Raw genomic sequence first — 17,454 nt, 5'->3', positions numbered from 1 at the left:
CAGAACACATTTAAGCTTGCTAATTGAATGTAAACAGCAACTCAACTATAAAAGTCACACAGCACCTGGTATTCCCAAGCTGTCTCCCATACAAGTATTAACCTGGCCCAAACCTATTTAGCTTGATAATTAAATCTAATAGGCTTACAGCACCTGGTATTCCCAGGTGGTCTCCCATCCAAGTACTAACCAGGCCCAAACGAGCTTAGCTTCCGAGGTCAAATGAGATCGGGCGTTTTCAGGCTGGTGTGGCCGTAAGCCGTAAAACAATGCAAAGATGACCTATTTATAATGAGAGCAAAACCTGAACAACAGACATTGCTAGTTTTTTTTGCAGAACACCTTTAAGCTTGCTAATTGAATGTAAATAGCAACTCAACTATAAAAGTCACACAGCACCTGGTATTCCCAAGCTGTCTCCCATACAAGTATTAACCTGGCCTAAACCTATTTAGCTTCCTAGGTCAAATGAAATCGGGCGTTTTCAGGCTGGTGTGGCCGTAAGCCATAAAACAATGCAAAGATTATCTAATTATAACAAGAGCAAAACCTGAACAACAGAAATTGCTAGTTTTTTTGCAGAACACATTTAAGCTTGCTAATTGAATGTAAACAGCAACTCAACTATAAAAGTCACACAGCACCTGGTATTCCCAAGCTGTCTCCCATACAAGTATTAACCTGGCCTAAACCTATTTAGCTTCCTAGGTCAAATGAAATCGGGCGTTTTCAGGCTGGTGTGGCCGTAAGCCATAAAACAATGCAAAGATTATCTAATTATAACAAGAGCAAAACCTGAACAACAGAAATTGCTAGTTTTTTTGCAGAACACATTTAAGCTTGCTAATTGAATGTAAACAGCAACTCAACTATAAAAGTCACACAGCACCTGGTATTCCCAAGCTGTCCCCCATACAAGTATTAACCTGGCCAAAACCTATTTAGCTTCCGAGGTCAAATGAGATCGGGCGTTTTCAGGCTGGTGTGGCCGCAAGCCATAAAACAATGCAAAGATTATCTAATTATAACAAGAGCAAAACCTGAACAACAGAAATTGCTAGTTTTTTTGCAGAACACATTTAAGCTTGCTAATTGAATGTAAACAGCAACTCAACTATAAAAGTCACACAGCACCTGGTATTCCCAAGCTGTCTCCCATACAAGTATTAACCTGGCCCAAACCTATTTAGCTTGATAATTAAATCTAATAGGCTTACAGCACCTGGTATTCCCAGGTGGTCTCCCATCCAAGTACTAACCAGGCCCAAACGAGCTTAGCTTCCGAGGTCAAATGAGATCGGGCGTTTTCAGGCTGGTGTGGCCGTAAGCCGTAAAACAATGCAAAGATGACCTATTTATAATGAGAGCAAAACCTGAACAACAGACATTGCTAGTTTTTTTTGCAGAACACCTTTAAGCTTGCTAATTGAATGTAAATAGCAACTCAACTATAAAAGTCACACAGCACCTGGTATTCCCAAGCTGTCTCCCATACAAGTATTAACCTGGCCTAAACCTATTTAGCTTCCTAGGTCAAATGAAATCGGGCGTTTTCAGGCTGGTGTGGCCGTAAGCCATAAAACAATGCAAAGATTATCTAATTATAACAAGAGCAAAACCTGAACAACAGAAATTGCTAGTTTTTTTGCAGAACACATTTAAGCTTGCTAATTGAATGTAAACAGCAACTCAACTATAAAAGTCACACAGCACCTGGTATTCCCAAGCTGTCTCCCATACAAGTATTAACCTGGCCCAAACCTATTTAGCTTGATAATTAAATCTAATAGGCTTACAGCACCTGGTATTCCCAGGTGGTCTCCCATCCAAGTACTAACCAGGCCCAAACGAGCTTAGCTTCCGAGGTCAAATGAGATCGGGCGTTTTCAGGCTGGTGTGGCCGTAAGCCATAAAACAATGCAAAGATGACCTATTTATAATGAGAGCAAAACCTGAACAACAGACATTGCTAGTTTTTTTTGCAGAACACCTTTAAGCTTGCTAATTGAATGTAAATAGCAACTCAACTATAAAAGTCACACAGCACCTGGTATTCCCAAGCTGTCTCCCATACAAGTATTAACCTGGCCTAAACCTATTTAGCTTCCTAGGTCAAATAGGATCGGGCGTTTTCAGGCTGGTGTGGCTGTAAGCCATAAAACAATGCAAAGATTATCTAATTATAACAAGAGCAAAACCTGAACAACAGAAATTGCTAGATTTTTGCAGAACACATTTAAGCTTGATAATTAAATCTAATAGGCTTACAGTACCTGGTATTCCCAGGTGGTCTCCCATCCAAGTACTAACCAGGCCCAAACGAGCTTAGCTTCCGAGGTCAAATGAGATCGGGCGTTTTCAGGCTGGTGTGGCCGTAAGCCGTAAAACAATGCAAAGATGACCTATTTATAATGAGAGCAAAACCTGAACAACAGACATTGCTAGTTTTTTTTGCAGAACACCTTTAAGCTTGCTAATTGAATGTAAATAGCAACTCAACTATAAAAGTCACACAGCACCTGGTATTCCCAAGCTGTCTCCCATACAAGTATTAACCTGGCCTAAACCTATTTAGCTTCCTAGGTCAAATGAAATCGGGCGTTTTCAGGCTGGTGTGGCCGTAAGCCATAAAACAATGCAAAGATTATCTAATTATAACAAGAGCAAAACCTGAACAACAGAAATTGCTAGTTTTTTTGCAGAACACATTTAAGCTTGCTAATTGAATGTAAACAGCAACTCAACTATAAAAGTCACACAGCACCTGGTATTCCCAAGCTGTCTCCCATACAAGTATTAACCTGGCCTAAACCTATTTAGCTTCCTAGGTCAAATGAAATCGGGCGTTTTCAGGCTGGTGTGGCCGTAAGCCATAAAACAATGCAAAGATTATCTAATTATAACAAGAGCAAAACCTGAACAACAGAAATTGCTAGTTTTTTGCAGAACACATTTAAGCTTGCTAATTGAATGTAAACAGCAACTCAACTATAAAAGTCACACAGCACCTGGTATTCCCAAGCTGTCTCCCATACAAGTATTAACCTGGCCCAAACCTATTTAGCTTGATAATTAAATCTAATAGGCTTACAGCACCTGGTATTCCCAGGTGGTCTCCCATCCAAGTACTAACCAGGCCCAAACGAGCTTAGCTTCCGAGGTCAAATGAGATCGGGCGTTTTCAGGCTGGTGTGGCCGTAAGCCGTAAAACAATGCAAAGATGACCTATTTATAATGAGAGCAAAACCTGAACAACAGACATTGCTAGTTTTTTTTGCAGAACACCTTTAAGCTTGCTAATTGAATGTAAATAGCAACTCAACTATAAAAGTCACACAGCACCTGGTATTCCCAAGCTGTCTCCCATACAAGTATTAACCTGGCCTAAACCTATTTAGCTTCCTAGGTCAAATGAAATCGGGCGTTTTCAGGCTGGTGTGGCCGTAAGCCATAAAACAATGCAAAGATTATCTAATTATAACAAGAGCAAAACCTGAACAACAGAAATTGCTAGTTTTTTTGCAGAACACATTTAAGCTTGCTAATTGAATGTAAACAGCAACTCAACTATAAAAGTCACACAGCACCTGGTATTCCCAAGCTGTCTCCCATACAAGTATTAACCTGGCCCAAAGCTATTTAGCTTGATAATTAAATCTAATAGGCTTACAGCACCTGGTATTCCCAGGTGGTCTCCCATCCAAGTACTAACCAGGCCCAAACGAGCTTAGCTTCCGAGGTCAAATGAGATCGGGCGTTTTCAGGCTGGTGTGGCCGTAAGCCGTAAAACAATGCAAAGATGACCTATTTATAATGAGAGCAAAACCTGAACAACAGACATTGCTAGTTTTTTTTGCAGAACACCTTTAAGCTTGCTAATTGAATGTAAATAGCAACTCAACTATAAAAGTCACACAGCACCTGGTATTCCCAAGCTGTCTCCCATACAAGTATTAACCTGGCCTAAACCTATTTAGCTTCCTAGGTCAAATGAAATCGGGCGTTTTCAGGCTGGTGTGGCCGTAAGCCATAAAACAATGCAAAGATTTTCTAATTATAACAAGAGCAAAACCTGAACAACAGAAATTGCTAGTTTTTTTGCAGAACACATTTAAGCTTGCTAATTGAATGTAAACAGCAACTCAACTATAAAAGTCACACAGCACCTGGTATTCCCAAGCTGTCTCCCATACAAGTATTAACCTGGCCCAAACCTATTTAGCTTCCTATTTCAAATGAGATCGGGCGTTTTCAGGTTGGTGTGGCCGTAAGCCGTAAAACAATGCAAAGATTATCTAATTATAACAAGAGCAAAACCTGAACAACAGAAATTGCTAGTTTTTTTGCAGAACACATTTAAGCTTGATAATTAAATCTAATTGGCTTACAGCACCTGGTATTCCCAGGTGGTCTCCCATCCAAGTACTAACCAGGCCCAAACGAGCTTAGCTTCCGAGGTCAAATGAGATCGGGCGTTTTCAGGCTGGTGTGGCCGTAAGCCGTAAAAGAATGCAAAGATGACCTATTTATAATGAGAGCAAAACCTGAACAACAGACATTGCTAGTTTGTTTTGCAGAACACCTTTAAGCTTGCTAATTGAATGTAAATAGCAACTCAACTATAAAAGTCACACAGCACCTGGTATTCCCAAGCTGTCCCCCATACAAGTATTAACCTGGCCAAAACCTATTTAGCTTCCGAGGTCAAATGAGATCGGGCGTTTTCAGGCTGGTGTGGCCGCAAGCCATAAAACAATGCAAAGATTATCTAATTATAACAAGAGCAAAACCTGAACAACAGAAATTGCTAGTTTTTTTGCAGAACACATTTAAGCTTGCTAATTGAATGTAAACAGCAACTCAACTATAAAAGTCACACAGCACCTGGTATTCCCAAGCTGTCTCCCATACAAGTATTAACCTGGCCCAAACCTATTTAGCTTCCTAGGTCAAATGAGATCGGGCGTTTTCAGGCTGGTGTGGCCGTAAGCCATAAAACAATGCAAAGATTATCTAATTATAACAAGAGCAAAACCTGAACAACAGAAATTGCTAGTTTTTTTGCAGAACACATTTAAGCTTGATAATTAAATCTAATTGGCTTACAGCACCTGGTATTCCCAGGTGGTCTCCCATCCAAGTACTAACCAGGCCCAAACGAGCTTAGCTTCCGAGGTCAAATGAGATCGGGCGTTTTCAGGCTGGTGTGGCCGTAAGCCGTAAAAGAATGCAAAGATGACCTATTTATAATGAGAGCAAAACCTGAACAACAGACATTGCTAGTTTTTTTTGCAGAACACCTTTAAGCTTGCTAATTGAATGTAAATAGCAACTCAACTATAAAAGTCACACAGCACCTGGTATTCCCAAGCTGTCTCCCATACAAGTATTAACCTGGCCTAAACCTATTTAGCTTCCTAGGTCAAATGAAATCGGGCGTTTTCAGGCTGGTGTGGCCGTAAGCCATAAAACAATGCAAAGATTATCTAATTATAACAAGAGCAAAACCTGAACAACAGAAATTGCTAGTTTTTTTGCAGAACACATTTAAGCTTGCTAATTGAATGTAAACAGCAACTCAACTATAAAAGTCACACAGCACCTGGTATTCCCAAGCTGTCTCCCATACAAGTATTAACCTGGCCTAAACCTATTTAGCTTCCTAGGTCAAATGAAATCGGGCGTTTTCAGGCTGGTGTGGCCGTAAGCCATAAAACAATGCAAAGATTATCTAATTATAACAAGAGCAAAACCTGAACAACAGAAATTGCTAGTTTTTTTGCAGAACACATTTAAGCTTGCTAATTGAATGTAAACAGCAACTCAACTATAAAAGTCACACAGCACCTGGTATTCCCAAGCTGTCTCCCATACAAGTATTAACCTGGCCCAAACCTATTTAGCTTGATAATTAAATCTAATAGGCTTACAGCACCTGGTATTCCCAGGTGGTCTCCCATCCAAGTACTAACCAGGCCCAAACGAGCTTAGCTTCCGAGGTCAAATGAGATCGGGCGTTTTCAGGCTGGTGTGGCCGTAAGCCGTAAAACAATGCAAAGATGACCTATTTATAATGAGAGCAAAACCTGAACAACAGACATTGCTAGTTTTTTTTGCAGAACACCTTTAAGCTTGCTAATTGAATGTAAATAGCAACTCAACTATAAAAGTCACACAGCACCTGGTATTCCCAAGCTGTCTCCCATACAAGTATTAACCTGGCCTAAACCTATTTAGCTTCCTAGGTCAAATGAAATCGGGCGTTTTCAGGCTGGTGTGGCCGTAAGCCATAAAACAATGCAAAGATTATCTAATTATAACAAGAGCAAAACCTGAACAACAGAAATTGCTAGTTTTTTTGCAGAACACATTTAAGCTTGCTAATTGAATGTAAACAGCAACTCAACTATAAAAGTCACACAGCACCTGGTATTCCCAAGCTGTCTCCCATACAAGTATTAACCTGGCCTAAACCTATTTAGCTTCCTAGGTCAAATGAAATCGGGCGTTTTCAGGCTGGTGTGGCCGTAAGCCATAAAACAATGCAAAGATTATCTAATTATAACAAGAGCAAAACCTGAACAACAGAAATTGCTAGTTTTTTTGCAGAACACATTTAAGCTTGCTAATTGAATGTAAACAGCAACTCAACTATAAAAGTCACACAGCACCTGGTATTCCCAAGCTGTCCCCCATACAAGTATTAACCTGGCCAAAACCTATTTAGCTTCCGAGGTCAAATGAGATCGGGCGTTTTCAGGCTGGTGTGGCCGCAAGCCATAAAACAATGCAAAGATTATCTAATTATAACAAGAGCAAAACCTGAACAACAGAAATTGCTAGTTTTTTTGCAGAACACATTTAAGCTTGCTAATTGAATGTAAACAGCAACTCAACTATAAAAGTCACACAGCACCTGGTATTCCCAAGCTGTCTCCCATACAAGTATTAACCTGGCCCAAACCTATTTAGCTTGATAATTAAATCTAATAGGCTTACAGCACCTGGTATTCCCAGGTGGTCTCCCATCCAAGTACTAACCAGGCCCAAACGAGCTTAGCTTCCGAGGTCAAATGAGATCGGGCGTTTTCAGGCTGGTGTGGCCGTAAGCCGTAAAACAATGCAAAGATGACCTATTTATAATGAGAGCAAAACCTGAACAACAGACATTGCTAGTTTTTTTTGCAGAACACCTTTAAGCTTGCTAATTGAATGTAAATAGCAACTCAACTATAAAAGTCACACAGCACCTGGTATTCCCAAGCTGTCTCCCATACAAGTATTAACCTGGCCTAAACCTATTTAGCTTCCTAGGTCAAATGAAATCGGGCGTTTTCAGGCTGGTGTGGCCGTAAGCCATAAAACAATGCAAAGATTATCTAATTATAACAAGAGCAAAACCTGAACAACAGAAATTGCTAGTTTTTTTGCAGAACACATTTAAGCTTGCTAATTGAATGTAAACAGCAACTCAACTATAAAAGTCACACAGCACCTGGCATTCCCAAGCTGTCTCCCATACAAGTATTAACCTGGCCCAAACCTATTTAGCTTGATAATTAAATCTAATAGGCTTACAGCACCTGGTATTCCCAGGTGGTCTCCCATCCAAGTACTAACCAGGCCCAAACGAGCTTAGCTTCCGAGGTCAAATGAGATCGGGCGTTTTCAGGCTGGTGTGGCCGTAAGCCGTAAAACAATGCAAAGATGACCTATTTATAATGAGAGCAAAACCTGAACAACAGACATTGCTAGTTTTTTTTGCAGAACACCTTTAAGCTTGCTAATTGAATGTAAATAGCAACTCAACTATAAAAGTCACACAGCACCTGGTATTCCCAAGCTGTCTCCCATACAAGTATTAACCTGGCCTAAACCTATTTAGCTTCCTAGGTCAAATGAAATCGGGCGTTTTCAGGCTGGTGTGGCCGTAAGCCATAAAACAATGCAAAGATTATCTAATTATAACAAGAGCAAAACCTGAACAACAGAAATTGCTAGTTTTTTTGCAGAACACATTTAAGCTTGCTAATTGAATGTAAACAGCAACTCAACTATAAAAGTCACACAGCACCTGGTATTCCCAAGCTGTCTCCCATACAAGTATTAACCTGGCCTAAACCTATTTAGCTTCCTAGGTCAAATGAAATCGGGCGTTTTCAGGCTGGTGTGGCCGTAAGCCATAAAACAATGCAAAGATTATCTAATTATAACAAGAGCAAAACCTGAACAACAGAAATTGCTAGTTTTTTTGCAGAACACATTTAAGCTTGCTAATTGAATGTAAACAGCAACTCAACTATAAAAGTCACACAGCACCTGGCATTCCCAAGCTGTCTCCCATACAAGTATTAACCTGGCCCAAACCTATTTAGCTTGATAATTAAATCTAATAGGCTTACAGCACCTGGTATTCCCAGGTGGTCTCCCATCCAAGTACTAACCAGGCCCAAACGAGCTTAGCTTCCGAGGTCAAATGAGATCGGGCGTTTTCAGGCTGGTGTGGCCGTAAGCCGTAAAACAATGCAAAGATGACCTATTTATAATGAGAGCAAAACCTGAACAACAGACATTGCTAGTTTTTTTTGCAGAACACCTTTAAGCTTGCTAATTGAATGTAAATAGCAACTCAACTATAAAAGTCACACAGCACCTGGTATTCCCAAGCTGTCTCCCATACAAGTATTAACCTGGCCTAAACCTATTTAGCTTCCTAGGTCAAATGAAATCGGGCGTTTTCAGGCTGGTGTGGCCGTAAGCCATAAAACAATGCAAAGATTATCTAATTATAACAAGAGCAAAACCTGAACAACAGAAATTGCTAGTTTTTTTGCAGAACACATTTAAGCTTGCTAATTGAATGTAAACAGCAACTCAACTATAAAAGTCACACAGCACCTGGTATTCCCAAGCTGTCTCCCATACAAGTATTAACCTGGCCTAAACCTATTTAGCTTCCTAGGTCAAATGAAATCGGGCGTTTTCAGGCTGGTGTGGCCGTAAGCCATAAAACAATGCAAAGATTATCTAATTATAACAAGAGCAAAACCTGAACAACAGAAATTGCTAGTTTTTTTGCAGAACACATTTAAGCTTGCTAATTGAATGTAAACAGCAACTCAACTATAAAAGTCACACAGCACCTGGTATTCCCAAGCTGTCCCCCATACAAGTATTAACCTGGCCAAAACCTATTTAGCTTCCGAGGTCAAATGAGATCGGGCGTTTTCAGGCTGGTGTGGCCGCAAGCCATAAAACAATGCAAAGATTATCTAATTATAACAAGAGCAAAACCTGAACAACAGAAATTGCTAGTTTTTTTGCAGAACACATTTAAGCTTGCTAATTGAATGTAAACAGCAACTCAACTATAAAAGTCACACAGCACCTGGTATTCCCAAGCTGTCTCCCATACAAGTATTAACCTGGCCCAAACCTATTTAGCTTGATAATTAAATCTAATAGGCTTACAGCACCTGGTATTCCCAGGTGGTCTCCCATCCAAGTACTAACCAGGCCCAAACGAGCTTAGCTTCCGAGGTCAAATGAGATCGGGCGTTTTCAGGCTGGTGTGGCCGTAAGCCGTAAAACAATGCAAAGATGACCTATTTATAATGAGAGCAAAACCTGAACAACAGACATTGCTAGTTTTTTTTGCAGAACACCTTTAAGCTTGCTAATTGAATGTAAATAGCAACTCAACTATAAAAGTCACACAGCACCTGGTATTCCCAAGCTGTCTCCCATACAAGTATTAACCTGGCCTAAACCTATTTAGCTTCCTAGGTCAAATAGGATCGGGCGTTTTCAGGCTGGTGTGGCCGTAAGCCATAAAACAATGCAAAGATTATCTAATTATAACAAGAGCAAAACCTGAACAACAGAAATTGCTAGATTTTTGCAGAACACATTTAAGCTTGATAATTAAATCTAATAGGCTTACAGTACCTGGTATTCCCAGGTGGTCTCCCATCCAAGTACTAACCAGGCCCAAACGAGCTTAGCTTCCGAGGTCAAATGAGATCGGGCGTTTTCAGGCTGGTGTGGCCGTAAGCCGTAAAACAATGCAAAGATGACCTATTTATAATGAGAGCAAAACCTGAACAACAGACATTGCTAGTTTTTTTTGCAGAACACCTTTAAGCTTGCTAATTGAATGTAAATAGCAACTCAACTATAAAAGTCACACAGCACCTGGTATTCCCAAGCTGTCTCCCATACAAGTATTAACCTGGCCTAAACCTATTTAGCTTCCTAGGTCAAATGAAATCGGGCGTTTTCAGGCTGGTGTGGCCGTAAGCCATAAAACAATGCAAAGATTATCTAATTATAACAAGAGCAAAACCTGAACAACAGAAATTGCTAGTTTTTTTGCAGAACACATTTAAGCTTGCTAATTGAATGTAAACAGCAACTCAACTATAAAAGTCACACAGCACCTGGTATTCCCAAGCTGTCTCCCATACAAGTATTAACCTGGCCCAAACCTATTTAGCTTGATAATTAAATCTAATAGGCTTACAGCACCTGGTATTCCCAGGTGGTCTCCCATCCAAGTACTAACCAGGCCCAAACAAGCTTAGCTTCCGAGGTCAAATGAGATCGGGCGTTTTCAGGCTGGTGTGGCCGTAAGCCATAAAACAATGCAAAGATGACCTATTTATAATGAGAGCAAAACCTGAACAACAGACATTGCTAGTTTTTTTTGCAGAACACCTTTAAGCTTGCTAATTGAATGTAAATAGCAACTCAACTATAAAAGTCACACAGCACCTGGTATTCCCAAGCTGTCTCCCATACAAGTATTAACCTGGCCTAAACCTATTTAGCTTCCTAGGTCAAATAGGATCGGGCGTTTTCAGGCTGGTGTGGCTGTAAGCCATAAAACAATGCAAAGATTATCTAATTATAACAAGAGCAAAACCTGAACAACAGAAATTGCTAGATTTTTGCAGAACACATTTAAGCTTGATAATTAAATCTAATAGGCTTACAGTACCTGGTATTCCCAGGTGGTCTCCCATCCAAGTACTAACCAGGCCCAAACGAGCTTAGCTTCCGAGGTCAAATGAGATCGGGCGTTTTCAGGCTGGTGTGGCCGTAAGCCGTAAAACAATGCAAAGATGACCTATTTATAATGAGAGCAAAACCTGAACAACAGACATTGCTAGTTTTTTTTGCAGAACACCTTTAAGCTTGCTAATTGAATGTAAATAGCAACTCAACTATAAAAGTCACACAGCACCTGGTATTCCCAAGCTGTCTCCCATACAAGTATTAACCTGGCCTAAACCTATTTAGCTTCCTAGGTCAAATGAAATCGGGCGTTTTCAGGCTGGTGTGGCCGTAAGCCATAAAACAATGCAAAGATTATCTAATTATAACAAGAGCAAAACCTGAACAACAGAAATTGCTAGTTTTTTTGCAGAACACATTTAAGCTTGCTAATTGAATGTAAACAGCAACTCAACTATAAAAGTCACACAGCACCTGGTATTCCCAAGCTGTCTCCCATACAAGTATTAACCTGGCCTAAACCTATTTAGCTTCCTAGGTCAAATGAAATCGGGCGTTTTCAGGCTGGTGTGGCCGTAAGCCATAAAACAATGCAAAGATTATCTAATTATAACAAGAGCAAAACCTGAACAACAGAAATTGCTAGTTTTTTTGCAGAACACATTTAAGCTTGCTAATTGAATGTAAACAGCAACTCAACTATAAAAGTCACACAGCACCTGGTATTCCCAAGCTGTCCCCCATACAAGTATTAACCTGGCCAAAACCTATTTAGCTTCCGAGGTCAAATGAGATCGGGCGTTTTCAGGCTGGTGTGGCCGCAAGCCATAAAACAATGCAAAGATTATCTAATTATAACAAGAGCAAAACCTGAACAACAGAAATTGCTAGTTTTTTTGCAGAACACATTTAAGCTTGCTAATTGAATGTAAACAGCAACTCAACTATAAAAGTCACACAGCACCTGGTATTCCCAAGCTGTCTCCCATACAAGTATTAACCTGGCCCAAACCTATTTAGCTTGATAATTAAATCTAATAGGCTTACAGCACCTGGTATTCCCAGGTGGTCTCCCATCCAAGTACTAACCAGGCCCAAACGAGCTTAGCTTCCGAGGTCAAATGAGATCGGGCGTTTTCAGGCTGGTGTGGCCGTAAGCCGTAAAACAATGCAAAGATGACCTATTTATAATGAGAGCAAAACCTGAACAACAGACATTGCTAGTTTTTTTTGCAGAACACCTTTAAGCTTGCTAATTGAATGTAAATAGCAACTCAACTATAAAAGTCACACAGCACCTGGTATTCCCAAGCTGTCTCCCATACAAGTATTAACCTGGCCTAAACCTATTTAGCTTCCTAGGTCAAATGAAATCGGGCGTTTTCAGGCTGGTGTGGCCGTAAGCCATAAAACAATGCAAAGATTATCTAATTATAACAAGAGCAAAACCTGAACAACAGAAATTGCTAGTTTTTTTGCAGAACACATTTAAGCTTGCTAATTGAATGTAAACAGCAACTCAACTATAAAAGTCACACAGCACCTGGCATTCCCAAGCTGTCTCCCATACAAGTATTAACCTGGCCCAAACCTATTTAGCTTGATAATTAAATCTAATAGGCTTACAGCACCTGGTATTCCCAGGTGGTCTCCCATCCAAGTACTAACCAGGCCCAAACGAGCTTAGCTTCCGAGGTCAAATGAGATCGGGCGTTTTCAGGCTGGTGTGGCCGTAAGCCGTAAAACAATGCAAAGATGACCTATTTATAATGAGAGCAAAACCTGAACAACAGACATTGCTAGTTTTTTTTGCAGAACACCTTTAAGCTTGCTAATTGAATGTAAATAGCAACTCAACTATAAAAGTCACACAGCACCTGGTATTCCCAAGCTGTCTCCCATACAAGTATTAACCTGGCCTAAACCTATTTAGCTTCCTAGGTCAAATGAAATCGGGCGTTTTCAGGCTGGTGTGGCCGTAAGCCATAAAACAATGCAAAGATTATCTAATTATAACAAGAGCAAAACCTGAACAACAGAAATTGCTAGTTTTTTTGCAGAACACATTTAAGCTTGCTAATTGAATGTAAACAGCAACTCAACTATAAAAGTCACACAGCACCTGGTATTCCCAAGCTGTCTCCCATACAAGTATTAACCTGGCCTAAACCTATTTAGCTTCCTAGGTCAAATGAAATCGGGCGTTTTCAGGCTGGTGTGGCCGTAAGCCATAAAACAATGCAAAGATTATCTAATTATAACAAGAGCAAAACCTGAACAACAGAAATTGCTAGTTTTTTTGCAGAACACATTTAAGCTTGCTAATTGAATGTAAACAGCAACTCAACTATAAAAGTCACACAGCACCTGGTATTCCCAAGCTGTCCCCCATACAAGTATTAACCTGGCCAAAACCTATTTAGCTTCCGAGGTCAAATGAGATCGGGCGTTTTCAGGCTGGTGTGGCCGCAAGCCATAAAACAATGCAAAGATTATCTAATTATAACAAGAGCAAAACCTGAACAACAGAAATTGCTAGTTTTTTTGCAGAACACATTTAAGCTTGCTAATTGAATGTAAACAGCAACTCAACTATAAAAGTCACACAGCACCTGGTATTCCCAAGCTGTCTCCCATACAAGTATTAACCTGGCCCAAACCTATTTAGCTTGATAATTAAATCTAATAGGCTTACAGCACCTGGTATTCCCAGGTGGTCTCCCATCCAAGTACTAACCAGGCCCAAACGAGCTTAGCTTCCGAGGTCAAATGAGATCGGGCGTTTTCAGGCTGGTGTGGCCGTAAGCCGTAAAACAATGCAAAGATGACCTATTTATAATGAGAGCAAAACCTGAACAACAGACATTGCTAGTTTTTTTTGCAGAACACCTTTAAGCTTGCTAATTGAATGTAAATAGCAACTCAACTATAAAAGTCACACAGCACCTGGTATTCCCAAGCTGTCTCCCATACAAGTATTAACCTGGCCTAAACCTATTTAGCTTCCTAGGTCAAATGAAATCGGGCGTTTTCAGGCTGGTGTGGCCGTAAGCCATAAAACAATGCAAAGATTATCTAATTATAACAAGAGCAAAACCTGAACAACAGAAATTGCTAGTTTTTTTGCAGAACACATTTAAGCTTGCTAATTGAATGTAAACAGCAACTCAACTATAAAAGTCACACAGCACCTGGCATTCCCAAGCTGTCTCCCATACAAGTATTAACCTGGCCCAAACCTATTTAGCTTGATAATTAAATCTAATAGGCTTACAGCACCTGGTATTCCCAGGTGGTCTCCCATCCAAGTACTAACCAGGCCCAAACGAGCTTAGCTTCCGAGGTCAAATGAGATCGGGCGTTTTCAGGCTGGTGTGGCCGTAAGCCGTAAAACAATGCAAAGATGACCTATTTATAATGAGAGCAAAACCTGAACAACAGACATTGCTAGTTTTTTTTGCAGAACACCTTTAAGCTTGCTAATTGAATGTAAATAGCAACTCAACTATAAAAGTCACACAGCACCTGGTATTCCCAAGCTGTCTCCCATACAAGTATTAACCTGGCCTAAACCTATTTAGCTTCCTAGGTCAAATAGGATCGGGCGTTTTCAGGCTGGTGTGGCCGTAAGCCATAAAACAATGCAAAGATTATCTAATTATAACGAGCAAAACCTGAACAACAGAAATTGCTAGATTTTTGCAGAACACATTTAAGCTTGATAATTAAATCTAATAGGCTTACAGTACCTGGTATTCCCAGGTGGTCTCCCATCCAAGTACTAACCAGGCCCAAACGAGCTTAGCTTCCGAGGTCAAATGAGATCGGGCGTTTTCAGGCTGGTGTGGCCGTAAGCCGTAAAACAATGCAAAGATGACCTATTTATAATGAGAGCAAAACCTGAACAACAGACATTGCTAGTTTTTTTTGCAGAACACCTTTAAGCTTGCTAATTGAATGTAAATAGCAACTCAACTATAAAAGTCACACAGCACCTGGTATTCCCAAGCTGTCTCCCATACAAGTATTAACCTGGCCTAAACCTATTTAGCTTCCTAGGTCAAATGAAATCGGGCGTTTTCAGGCTGGTGTGGCCGTAAGCCATAAAACAATGCAAAGATTATCTAATTATAACAAGAGCAAAACCTGAACAACAGAAATTGCTAGTTTTTTTGCAGAACACATTTAAGCTTGCTAATTGAATGTAAACAGCAACTCAACTATAAAAGTCACACAGCACCTGGTATTCCCAAGCTGTCTCCCATACAAGTATTAACCTGGCCCAAACCTATTTAGCTTGATAATTAAATCTAATAGGCTTACAGCACCTGGTATTCCCAGGTGGTCTCCCATCCAAGTACTAACCAGGCCCAAACAAGCTTAGCTTCCGAGGTCAAATGAGATCGGGCGTTTTCAGGCTGGTGTGGCCGTAAGCCATAAAACAATGCAAAGATGACCTATTTATAATGAGAGCAAAACCTGAACAACAGACATTGCTAGTTTTTTTTGCAGAACACCTTTAAGCTTGCTAATTGAATGTAAATAGCAACTCAACTATAAAAGTCACACAGCACCTGGTATTCCCAAGCTGTCTCCCATACAAGTATTAACCTGGCCTAAACCTATTTAGCTTCCTAGGTCAAATAGGATCGGGCGTTTTCAGGCTGGTGTGGCTGTAAGCCATAAAACAATGCAAAGATTATCTAATTATAACAAGAGCAAAACCTGAACAACAGAAATTGCTAGATTTTTGCAGAACACATTTAAGCTTGATAATTAAATCTAATAGGCTTACAGTACCTGGTATTCCCAGGTGGTCTCCCATCCAAGTACTAACCAGGCCCAAACGAGCTTAGCTTCCGAGGTCAAATGAGATCGGGCGTTTTCAGGCTGGTGTGGCCGTAAGCCGTAAAACAATGCAAAGATGACCTATTTATAATGAGAGCAAAACCTGAACAACAGACATTGCTAGTTTTTTTTGCAGAACACCTTTAAGCTTGCTAATTGAATGTAAATAGCAACTCAACTATAAAAGTCACACAGCACCTGGTATTCCCAAGCTGTCTCCCATACAAGTATTAACCTGGCCTAAACCTATTTAGCTTCCTAGGTCAAATGAAATCGGGCGTTTTCAGGCTGGTGTGGCCGTAAGCCATAAAACAATGCAAAGATTATCTAATTATAACAAGAGCAAAACCTGAACAACAGAAATTGCTAGTTTTTTTGCAGAACACATTTAAGCTTGCTAATTGAATGTAAACAGCAACTCAACTATAAAAGTCACACAGCACCTGGTATTCCCAAGCTGTCTCCCATACAAGTATTAACCTGGCCTAAACCTATTTAGCTTCCTAGGTCAAATGAAATCGGGCGTTTTCAGGCTGGTGTGGCCGTAAGCCATAAAACAATGCAAAGATTATCTAATTATAACAAGAGCAAAACCTGAACAACAGAAATTGCTAGTTTTTTGCAGAACACATTTAAGCTTGCTAATTGAATGTAAACAGCAACTCAACTATAAAAGTCACACAGCACCTGGTATTCCCAAGCTGTCTCCCATACAAGTATTAACCTGGCCCAAACCTATTTAGCTTGATAATTAAATCTAATAGGCTTACAGCACCTGGTATTCCCAGGTGGTCTCCCATCCAAGTACTAACCAGGCCCAAACGAGCTTAGCTTCCGAGGTCAAATGAGATCGGGCGTTTTCAGGCTGGTGTGGCCGTAAGCCGTAAAACAATGCAAAGATGACCTATTTATAATGAGAGCAAAACCTGAACAACAGACATTGCTAGTTTTTTTTGCAGAACACCTTTAAGCTTGCTAATTGAATGTAAATAGCAACTCAACTATAAAAGTCACACAGCACCTGGTATTCCCAAGCTGTCTCCCATACAAGTATTAACCTGGCCTAAACCTATTTAGCTTCCTAGGTCAAATAGGATCGGGCGTTTTCAGGCTGGTGTGGCCGTAAGCCATAAAACAATGCAAAGATTATCTAATTATAACAAGAGCAAAACCTGAACAACAGAAATTGCTAGATTTTTGCAGAACACATTTAAGCTTGATAATTAAATCTAATAGGCTTACAGTACCTGGTATTCCCAGGTGGTCTCCCATCCAAGTACTAACCAGGCCCAAACGAGCTTAGCTTCCGAGGTCAAATGAGATCGGGCGTTTTCAGGCTGGTGTGGCCGTAAGCCGTAAAACAATGCAAAGATGACCTATTTATAATGAGAGCAAAACCTGAACAACAGACATTGCTAGTTTTTTTTGCAGAACACCTTTAAGCTTGCTAATTGAATGTAAATAGCAACTCAACTATAAAAGTCACACAGCACCTGGTATTCCCAAGCTGTCTCCCATATAAGTATTAACCTGGCCTAAACCTATTTAGCTTCCTAGGTCAAATGAAATCGGGCGTTTTCAGGCTGGTGT

General features: G+C 40.3%; 25 non-coding genes and 40 pseudogenes across 25 annotated transcripts; all 65 read right to left on the bottom strand.

The window, feature by feature from the left end:
- Positions 1–141: 141 nt before the first annotated feature.
- Positions 142–260, bottom strand: LOC143515831 (5S ribosomal RNA). The gene has a single exon (XR_013131391.1). It is a non-coding gene; the product is annotated as a 5S ribosomal RNA (ribosomal RNA).
- A 127-nt stretch (positions 261–387) lies between these two features.
- On the bottom strand, positions 388–506 carry LOC143515514 (5S ribosomal RNA; annotated as a pseudogene).
- A 126-nt stretch (positions 507–632) lies between these two features.
- LOC143515513 (5S ribosomal RNA) lies at positions 633–751 on the bottom strand (annotated as a pseudogene).
- Positions 752–877: 126 nt separating this feature from the next.
- On the bottom strand, positions 878–996 carry LOC143516038 (5S ribosomal RNA; annotated as a pseudogene).
- A 214-nt stretch (positions 997–1,210) lies between these two features.
- Positions 1,211–1,329, bottom strand: LOC143515830 (5S ribosomal RNA). Its single transcript, XR_013131390.1, has one exon. It is a non-coding gene; the product is annotated as a 5S ribosomal RNA (ribosomal RNA).
- A 127-nt stretch (positions 1,330–1,456) lies between these two features.
- On the bottom strand, positions 1,457–1,575 carry LOC143515512 (5S ribosomal RNA; annotated as a pseudogene).
- A 214-nt stretch (positions 1,576–1,789) lies between these two features.
- LOC143515829 (5S ribosomal RNA) lies at positions 1,790–1,908 on the bottom strand. The gene has a single exon (XR_013131389.1). It is a non-coding gene; the product is annotated as a 5S ribosomal RNA (ribosomal RNA).
- A 127-nt stretch (positions 1,909–2,035) lies between these two features.
- Positions 2,036–2,154, bottom strand: LOC143515383 (5S ribosomal RNA; annotated as a pseudogene).
- Positions 2,155–2,261: 107 nt separating this feature from the next.
- Positions 2,262–2,380, bottom strand: LOC143515975 (5S ribosomal RNA). The gene has a single exon (XR_013131529.1). It is a non-coding gene; the product is annotated as a 5S ribosomal RNA (ribosomal RNA).
- Positions 2,381–2,507: 127 nt separating this feature from the next.
- On the bottom strand, positions 2,508–2,626 carry LOC143515511 (5S ribosomal RNA; annotated as a pseudogene).
- A 126-nt stretch (positions 2,627–2,752) lies between these two features.
- LOC143515510 (5S ribosomal RNA) lies at positions 2,753–2,871 on the bottom strand (annotated as a pseudogene).
- Positions 2,872–3,084: 213 nt separating this feature from the next.
- On the bottom strand, positions 3,085–3,203 carry LOC143515828 (5S ribosomal RNA). Its single transcript, XR_013131388.1, has one exon. It is a non-coding gene; the product is annotated as a 5S ribosomal RNA (ribosomal RNA).
- Positions 3,204–3,330: 127 nt separating this feature from the next.
- LOC143515509 (5S ribosomal RNA) lies at positions 3,331–3,449 on the bottom strand (annotated as a pseudogene).
- Positions 3,450–3,663: 214 nt separating this feature from the next.
- Positions 3,664–3,782, bottom strand: LOC143515827 (5S ribosomal RNA). Its single transcript, XR_013131387.1, has one exon. It is a non-coding gene; the product is annotated as a 5S ribosomal RNA (ribosomal RNA).
- A 127-nt stretch (positions 3,783–3,909) lies between these two features.
- Positions 3,910–4,028, bottom strand: LOC143515508 (5S ribosomal RNA; annotated as a pseudogene).
- Positions 4,029–4,154: 126 nt separating this feature from the next.
- Positions 4,155–4,273, bottom strand: LOC143516005 (5S ribosomal RNA; annotated as a pseudogene).
- Positions 4,274–4,381: 108 nt separating this feature from the next.
- Positions 4,382–4,500, bottom strand: LOC143515826 (5S ribosomal RNA). Its single transcript, XR_013131386.1, has one exon. It is a non-coding gene; the product is annotated as a 5S ribosomal RNA (ribosomal RNA).
- Positions 4,501–4,627: 127 nt separating this feature from the next.
- Positions 4,628–4,746, bottom strand: LOC143516036 (5S ribosomal RNA; annotated as a pseudogene).
- Positions 4,747–4,872: 126 nt separating this feature from the next.
- On the bottom strand, positions 4,873–4,991 carry LOC143516002 (5S ribosomal RNA; annotated as a pseudogene).
- A 108-nt stretch (positions 4,992–5,099) lies between these two features.
- LOC143515825 (5S ribosomal RNA) lies at positions 5,100–5,218 on the bottom strand. The gene has a single exon (XR_013131385.1). It is a non-coding gene; the product is annotated as a 5S ribosomal RNA (ribosomal RNA).
- Positions 5,219–5,345: 127 nt separating this feature from the next.
- Positions 5,346–5,464, bottom strand: LOC143515507 (5S ribosomal RNA; annotated as a pseudogene).
- A 126-nt stretch (positions 5,465–5,590) lies between these two features.
- LOC143515506 (5S ribosomal RNA) lies at positions 5,591–5,709 on the bottom strand (annotated as a pseudogene).
- Positions 5,710–5,923: 214 nt separating this feature from the next.
- Positions 5,924–6,042, bottom strand: LOC143515824 (5S ribosomal RNA). Its single transcript, XR_013131384.1, has one exon. It is a non-coding gene; the product is annotated as a 5S ribosomal RNA (ribosomal RNA).
- Positions 6,043–6,169: 127 nt separating this feature from the next.
- On the bottom strand, positions 6,170–6,288 carry LOC143515504 (5S ribosomal RNA; annotated as a pseudogene).
- Positions 6,289–6,414: 126 nt separating this feature from the next.
- LOC143515503 (5S ribosomal RNA) lies at positions 6,415–6,533 on the bottom strand (annotated as a pseudogene).
- Positions 6,534–6,659: 126 nt separating this feature from the next.
- Positions 6,660–6,778, bottom strand: LOC143516035 (5S ribosomal RNA; annotated as a pseudogene).
- A 214-nt stretch (positions 6,779–6,992) lies between these two features.
- LOC143515823 (5S ribosomal RNA) lies at positions 6,993–7,111 on the bottom strand. The gene has a single exon (XR_013131383.1). It is a non-coding gene; the product is annotated as a 5S ribosomal RNA (ribosomal RNA).
- Positions 7,112–7,238: 127 nt separating this feature from the next.
- Positions 7,239–7,357, bottom strand: LOC143515502 (5S ribosomal RNA; annotated as a pseudogene).
- Positions 7,358–7,571: 214 nt separating this feature from the next.
- On the bottom strand, positions 7,572–7,690 carry LOC143515821 (5S ribosomal RNA). Its single transcript, XR_013131381.1, has one exon. It is a non-coding gene; the product is annotated as a 5S ribosomal RNA (ribosomal RNA).
- A 127-nt stretch (positions 7,691–7,817) lies between these two features.
- LOC143515501 (5S ribosomal RNA) lies at positions 7,818–7,936 on the bottom strand (annotated as a pseudogene).
- Positions 7,937–8,062: 126 nt separating this feature from the next.
- LOC143515500 (5S ribosomal RNA) lies at positions 8,063–8,181 on the bottom strand (annotated as a pseudogene).
- A 214-nt stretch (positions 8,182–8,395) lies between these two features.
- On the bottom strand, positions 8,396–8,514 carry LOC143515820 (5S ribosomal RNA). The gene has a single exon (XR_013131380.1). It is a non-coding gene; the product is annotated as a 5S ribosomal RNA (ribosomal RNA).
- A 127-nt stretch (positions 8,515–8,641) lies between these two features.
- Positions 8,642–8,760, bottom strand: LOC143515499 (5S ribosomal RNA; annotated as a pseudogene).
- A 126-nt stretch (positions 8,761–8,886) lies between these two features.
- On the bottom strand, positions 8,887–9,005 carry LOC143515498 (5S ribosomal RNA; annotated as a pseudogene).
- Positions 9,006–9,131: 126 nt separating this feature from the next.
- Positions 9,132–9,250, bottom strand: LOC143516034 (5S ribosomal RNA; annotated as a pseudogene).
- A 214-nt stretch (positions 9,251–9,464) lies between these two features.
- Positions 9,465–9,583, bottom strand: LOC143515819 (5S ribosomal RNA). The gene has a single exon (XR_013131379.1). It is a non-coding gene; the product is annotated as a 5S ribosomal RNA (ribosomal RNA).
- Positions 9,584–9,710: 127 nt separating this feature from the next.
- LOC143516101 (5S ribosomal RNA) lies at positions 9,711–9,829 on the bottom strand (annotated as a pseudogene).
- Positions 9,830–9,936: 107 nt separating this feature from the next.
- On the bottom strand, positions 9,937–10,055 carry LOC143515974 (5S ribosomal RNA). Its single transcript, XR_013131528.1, has one exon. It is a non-coding gene; the product is annotated as a 5S ribosomal RNA (ribosomal RNA).
- A 127-nt stretch (positions 10,056–10,182) lies between these two features.
- On the bottom strand, positions 10,183–10,301 carry LOC143515497 (5S ribosomal RNA; annotated as a pseudogene).
- Positions 10,302–10,515: 214 nt separating this feature from the next.
- Positions 10,516–10,634, bottom strand: LOC143515885 (5S ribosomal RNA). The gene has a single exon (XR_013131443.1). It is a non-coding gene; the product is annotated as a 5S ribosomal RNA (ribosomal RNA).
- Positions 10,635–10,761: 127 nt separating this feature from the next.
- Positions 10,762–10,880, bottom strand: LOC143515382 (5S ribosomal RNA; annotated as a pseudogene).
- A 107-nt stretch (positions 10,881–10,987) lies between these two features.
- LOC143515972 (5S ribosomal RNA) lies at positions 10,988–11,106 on the bottom strand. The gene has a single exon (XR_013131526.1). It is a non-coding gene; the product is annotated as a 5S ribosomal RNA (ribosomal RNA).
- A 127-nt stretch (positions 11,107–11,233) lies between these two features.
- LOC143515495 (5S ribosomal RNA) lies at positions 11,234–11,352 on the bottom strand (annotated as a pseudogene).
- A 126-nt stretch (positions 11,353–11,478) lies between these two features.
- On the bottom strand, positions 11,479–11,597 carry LOC143515494 (5S ribosomal RNA; annotated as a pseudogene).
- A 126-nt stretch (positions 11,598–11,723) lies between these two features.
- On the bottom strand, positions 11,724–11,842 carry LOC143516033 (5S ribosomal RNA; annotated as a pseudogene).
- A 214-nt stretch (positions 11,843–12,056) lies between these two features.
- On the bottom strand, positions 12,057–12,175 carry LOC143515818 (5S ribosomal RNA). The gene has a single exon (XR_013131378.1). It is a non-coding gene; the product is annotated as a 5S ribosomal RNA (ribosomal RNA).
- Positions 12,176–12,302: 127 nt separating this feature from the next.
- LOC143515492 (5S ribosomal RNA) lies at positions 12,303–12,421 on the bottom strand (annotated as a pseudogene).
- A 214-nt stretch (positions 12,422–12,635) lies between these two features.
- On the bottom strand, positions 12,636–12,754 carry LOC143515817 (5S ribosomal RNA). Its single transcript, XR_013131377.1, has one exon. It is a non-coding gene; the product is annotated as a 5S ribosomal RNA (ribosomal RNA).
- A 127-nt stretch (positions 12,755–12,881) lies between these two features.
- Positions 12,882–13,000, bottom strand: LOC143515491 (5S ribosomal RNA; annotated as a pseudogene).
- Positions 13,001–13,126: 126 nt separating this feature from the next.
- LOC143515490 (5S ribosomal RNA) lies at positions 13,127–13,245 on the bottom strand (annotated as a pseudogene).
- A 126-nt stretch (positions 13,246–13,371) lies between these two features.
- On the bottom strand, positions 13,372–13,490 carry LOC143516032 (5S ribosomal RNA; annotated as a pseudogene).
- Positions 13,491–13,704: 214 nt separating this feature from the next.
- On the bottom strand, positions 13,705–13,823 carry LOC143515815 (5S ribosomal RNA). Its single transcript, XR_013131375.1, has one exon. It is a non-coding gene; the product is annotated as a 5S ribosomal RNA (ribosomal RNA).
- Positions 13,824–13,950: 127 nt separating this feature from the next.
- LOC143515489 (5S ribosomal RNA) lies at positions 13,951–14,069 on the bottom strand (annotated as a pseudogene).
- Positions 14,070–14,283: 214 nt separating this feature from the next.
- Positions 14,284–14,402, bottom strand: LOC143515814 (5S ribosomal RNA). The gene has a single exon (XR_013131374.1). It is a non-coding gene; the product is annotated as a 5S ribosomal RNA (ribosomal RNA).
- Positions 14,403–14,529: 127 nt separating this feature from the next.
- On the bottom strand, positions 14,530–14,648 carry LOC143516099 (5S ribosomal RNA; annotated as a pseudogene).
- Positions 14,649–14,753: 105 nt separating this feature from the next.
- On the bottom strand, positions 14,754–14,872 carry LOC143515971 (5S ribosomal RNA). The gene has a single exon (XR_013131525.1). It is a non-coding gene; the product is annotated as a 5S ribosomal RNA (ribosomal RNA).
- Positions 14,873–14,999: 127 nt separating this feature from the next.
- Positions 15,000–15,118, bottom strand: LOC143515488 (5S ribosomal RNA; annotated as a pseudogene).
- Positions 15,119–15,332: 214 nt separating this feature from the next.
- On the bottom strand, positions 15,333–15,451 carry LOC143515884 (5S ribosomal RNA). The gene has a single exon (XR_013131442.1). It is a non-coding gene; the product is annotated as a 5S ribosomal RNA (ribosomal RNA).
- Positions 15,452–15,578: 127 nt separating this feature from the next.
- On the bottom strand, positions 15,579–15,697 carry LOC143515381 (5S ribosomal RNA; annotated as a pseudogene).
- A 107-nt stretch (positions 15,698–15,804) lies between these two features.
- Positions 15,805–15,923, bottom strand: LOC143515970 (5S ribosomal RNA). Its single transcript, XR_013131524.1, has one exon. It is a non-coding gene; the product is annotated as a 5S ribosomal RNA (ribosomal RNA).
- A 127-nt stretch (positions 15,924–16,050) lies between these two features.
- On the bottom strand, positions 16,051–16,169 carry LOC143515487 (5S ribosomal RNA; annotated as a pseudogene).
- Positions 16,170–16,295: 126 nt separating this feature from the next.
- On the bottom strand, positions 16,296–16,414 carry LOC143515486 (5S ribosomal RNA; annotated as a pseudogene).
- A 213-nt stretch (positions 16,415–16,627) lies between these two features.
- Positions 16,628–16,746, bottom strand: LOC143515813 (5S ribosomal RNA). Its single transcript, XR_013131373.1, has one exon. It is a non-coding gene; the product is annotated as a 5S ribosomal RNA (ribosomal RNA).
- Positions 16,747–16,873: 127 nt separating this feature from the next.
- Positions 16,874–16,992, bottom strand: LOC143516098 (5S ribosomal RNA; annotated as a pseudogene).
- A 107-nt stretch (positions 16,993–17,099) lies between these two features.
- On the bottom strand, positions 17,100–17,218 carry LOC143515969 (5S ribosomal RNA). The gene has a single exon (XR_013131523.1). It is a non-coding gene; the product is annotated as a 5S ribosomal RNA (ribosomal RNA).
- Between the last annotated feature and the right edge of the window lie 236 nt (positions 17,219–17,454).

This window comes from Brachyhypopomus gauderio, chromosome 5, assembly GCF_052324685.1.
Source record: "Brachyhypopomus gauderio isolate BG-103 chromosome 5, BGAUD_0.2, whole genome shotgun sequence".
In the NCBI taxonomy this organism is placed as follows: Eukaryota; Metazoa; Chordata; class Actinopteri; order Gymnotiformes; family Hypopomidae; genus Brachyhypopomus; species Brachyhypopomus gauderio.
This window is presented reverse-complemented; position numbering and strand designations above follow the sequence as displayed.